This window comes from Colossoma macropomum, unplaced genomic scaffold, assembly GCF_904425465.1.
Source record: "Colossoma macropomum unplaced genomic scaffold, Colossoma_macropomum, whole genome shotgun sequence".
NCBI lineage: Eukaryota > Metazoa > Chordata > Actinopteri > Characiformes > Serrasalmidae > Colossoma > Colossoma macropomum.
In genome coordinates this window covers 4,603,311-4,607,563 of record NW_023494786.1, presented here as the reverse complement: position 1 = coordinate 4,607,563, position 4,253 = coordinate 4,603,311, and the positions used below count along the sequence as shown (strand labels likewise).

The window sequence follows — 4,253 nt, the reverse complement described above, 5'->3', positions numbered from 1 at the left end:
CTCACACCTCAGTCAGGAAACTTTTCCTTTACTCCAGTGTTTAAGACCATTTATTGTGAAAACTGTGTTAGAACTGCAGCAGTGAAGAGATTATTCAGGCCTGATTCTCACCCCAAACAGAGCCAGCGTGACTGATGAGAATTTTGAGGCTAAAGTGTTGCTGAAGTTTAACAAAGGACTGAATGTCATGTCTGTTCAGATCTTGCTGAAATGTTTAAATTGGAGCAGTTTTATTTCCACTGTTGACAATGCTTTGCACAAAGTTGTTTGGTTTGTATTCGATTATTTTTGTTGATCTCTATTTGACTTTGCCTATACTTAGTCTAAATTGTTGTTGGATGTCAAACATTTCATTGTGTAAGTTTGATTGTTGGTTACACTTAAACTCACTTTTTGGTGATCTTTTTGTATATTTGCAGCTTTTCAATTGTATGTTTCTTTCTGGCTCATGACTAAATGCAGTGTCTTGTTCATACTTTTCAGTTGGGCTTGTTTGGTGTGTCAGGTGGAGATTCACAAACATTCTGACAATCACGCTTTGAAAGTAGCTAAAAAGTAGTGCACTACTTTTCAAAAAGTAGCTAAAAAGTAGGCACTACTTTTTCTGGAAAAGTAGCTAAATTGTAGCAGCTACAAATTTGGGGAAAGTAGCTAACTACTAATTTTTCAGTAGCTATCCCAACCCTGTTTACAGGTAAATGTATATGAACATTTATTTAGAGATTTTCACATTATTTGTGCTGTTACGTGTAAAAATGGCACTCATATTCGCACATCTACACTAGCTTACACTGCCGCCACATTTCTTTAAAAAGAGTTAAGTCTTGTCTTCTTCACTTAAAAAGGGGCATAAATTAAGGGGCATGAAATTCACATAAGAAGACAAAAAAAAAGAGAACAAAGATGATAAAGCCACAGATGAAAGGAACCTGCCAGCTGTATTTTCAAACACAATGCAGAGGAAGCAGCATCAGTATAGATTAAGCTTACTGCCATAAGATCCTATCCTGTGTGGTGAGACAGAGCCCTGGATCAAGAATGTTGAGAATGTTGGGAGAGTGATCTGTAATTTAAACTGGAACTTATTAGAATCCCAAACAAGCATCCAATCATCAGGAATACACAAATTAGCCAGTTATACATTTACATAATTTAGACAGATTGTGGTTAATCGCTATTATTATTATTATTAGACAGCCTTTAATTTATGGTAAATCAGATCGCAAGATAGGGGGTACCCCAAAGAATAATCCTGCTACCACTTAGATCCCCTCTCCTTTTTTACCCCTTTCAATTGTAATCTGTTACTGGTAAACTTTTTCCACATGTAAACAAAACAGATTACAAAAGCATGTTGAGACAGCAGCCTGCTCCAGGGAGATGTTGAAGATGTCAGCTGGTGGGCACTCTCCTTAAAAAGGGGAAGTCCACAGATTTTTCAAAATCTCTGCATGAGTCAGTTGAAAAGACATAAACATAATTTAGAGTGGTTTAACATGAAACTCCGTTCTAGAGAAACTTACCGACTCAGATGTCTTTACAGTGGTGGTGATAGGAACCAGGGGTCGCCATGACTACAACACAAATATAGACATTTTATTTACTATCCAGAACCACCAGTGAACGTACACATGTCTTCTGAGTTCATATGGAATATTAAAAATGGAAAAATTGTAAAAAAAAAAGTTGTTTTGGGGACTATTTTGCCTCTGCATGTATCCCTTCACCATGAGTGGATTTTAAGGCCAAAGTCTTCTCAAACCTATCATAAAACAGTGTCTCAGACATCAGGCAGTGAATTCATAAACATTTCATGTAATAACTTTCTTTGAGGGAGCTTTTAGAGGTGGACGTCTGGTTCCTTTCACCTCCACTGTGAACAATTCTGTTTCTCTAGAACAGAGCATTTCACGCCAAACCACCCTGAACGATTCTGTTTACATAGTATCTACTTAATCATGGAGGAATTTTAAAAAGTGGGTGGAATTCCCCTCTAAGCACACTCCTAGGAATATTGTCAGGGCCTACTGCTTCAAGTCAAATGATCAGCTTGTGTTGTTTTAAACTGGCTGAACTGATAAACACACATAACTAAATAATCCAGCAGATTAACAAACACTGTATCAGTAATCTCACCTCTCTTCAGGAAGCCTTTTCCAAATTTCTGCACATGCAGGTTCTCAGCTTTTTAAGTCTCAGAAGAGTGCTCTAATTGGCTCACTGCGAAACAAAATGAGCTAGTGGCAGTGCTACGAGTCAACAGTCCCTCCAGTGCCACAGTGACTCACTTGCTGTGAATAAACACACTCTACACTGTCTCCTTCTAGCAACTCATCCAGGTACTGCACTAATCCTACACTGCTGACTGCAGTTTTAGATAGATGTTTTGAGCCCTGATTTGTCAAAAGGCACGTGAATTTGAGGGGGAACTGAAACGGATACAACAAAAAGGGCTTTTCTTTTGTTACAAGCTTGGCACTTTCACAAAATAATTATTTTCTTCAACAATCTTAACATTTAAAATGTCTTTATAGGAGCATATAGAACACACTCTCCAATAATCTAAAGAACCATTTCACCAGGCAAAGACCCCATGAAATGATTCTATAGAGAACTCATTGTTCTAAATAGAAGTGTTTCCTTCACTAAAGAACGTTTGAAGAACCATTTTTTTAAGAATGTAGTTGAGTCCGGTGCCTCAGTGTGTACCAAACTCAACTATACTCTTAAATTAATCAATCCATCATTAAATTAAAACACGTCAAAGTCCACAAAACATTATGAGTGAAGGAATCTGGGCCGAGTTTTTACAATATCTGAGCGGAAGATGAGCTTCAGTTATAGTATTCCTGCTTTAAACCTCAGTAAAAGTTAAAACTTTAAGTTTAAGATAAACCTCAGTTAAACCTAGTAAACAGCACCATCTAGTGGCAGGTGTGTCATTTCTAAAAGACACAGTACTTTGGAAGGACTTTGGATTTATGATTTATTTGAAACATTCTAAATGCATTTAATAAATCTATGTAATTCTCACTACAAAATAAGAAATTCAGTTAAATGTAATTTATACTCCAAAACTAGTGACAGGTTTGTAAAAACTACTGTACATTTCAGAAAAACAGCTCATATAGTCTCTGATTTGACAGTTTGAGGTGGAAAATACAATTTTCTGAAGTTTCTGAAGCACTTTGATTAATATTCATCTACAAAAACAGTAAATGTTTGAAGAGTTTTGAGGCCTAAAATGAACTCTATTTACAGAAAGTGGCTTCTGTAATCTTTCAGCTTTGGATTTGAGTACAGGTACAGAATATTTCCATTCATTATTGCCCATGTGAGTTTAGATCAGAAAAGCTTAGAGACAGATCCTGTATTGGTTTACACTGATGTCTATGAGGCATTAACTTTTCAGTTGGATTTTACATCATATTTTGTAATGATTTTACAATAAATTGGATTATAACTTGAAATTAAACAATTGTTAGCTGTTTATGCAGCCTCAGAAGCCGATTAGATCCTCTGTCTGCTCATATGGCAGTTGAGCAATTACCTCATCCTTTATTCCATCAGTCCTGGATAAAAAGTGCTTTAAAAAGACATTTGAATATTATGTGTGTCAGTTTAACAATGTTTATGTTGTAAAGTGCAGTAATTAAAGGCAGACTCTACAAGGAAACACTAGAAGTACTAAGCTCAACACCTGCTTTATTTTTTCCTCCTCCTCTATCAGATGTTGTGTCCGAGGAGCTGAACGTGTCTGTGCGTCCACTCAGGAGGAATTCTGAGGGGAGGTTCAGCAGCAGATCTCTCTGCCTCAACAATAAAATCATCAGTGACCTGCAGGGCCTGACCGAGACACTGTCAACTCTCTTCACTGTGCAGGAACACCTCGTCTGGCTTGACTGGTCACAAACAACAAACTCGCCTAGCTAGTAGCTAACGAAGCAGCAAAGAGAAAGATTCAACTTGAACATTGAGAATTTAGAGACAAATGGACTCATCTGCATTCATTATCACTCCAGCTGGTTTCATGATATGTTTAATCTGCAACAAGAAACTGTCAAATAGCAGAAAGTCAAATATTGAGAGATAATAACAAGAAACCATTCTACTTTTGCAGAAAAGTTCCTGCTGGAGATTGAAGAAAAGCTGCTACAGCTGAGCCACAGATGAAAGCAGAGCAAAGTAAGTCTACATTTTTATTTATATTATATTTTCTTAGTCTATGGTAGGACATGAGCACATACTGAGAA

General features: G+C 36.9%; 1 protein-coding gene across 1 annotated transcript in view; it reads left to right on the top strand.

Annotated features, from left to right (window-relative positions):
* The window catches only part of LOC118798412 (NLR family CARD domain-containing protein 3-like), a 77,029-nt gene that overhangs the window by 44,170 nt on the left and 28,606 nt on the right, over positions 1-4,253 (top strand). The window lies entirely within an intron of this gene.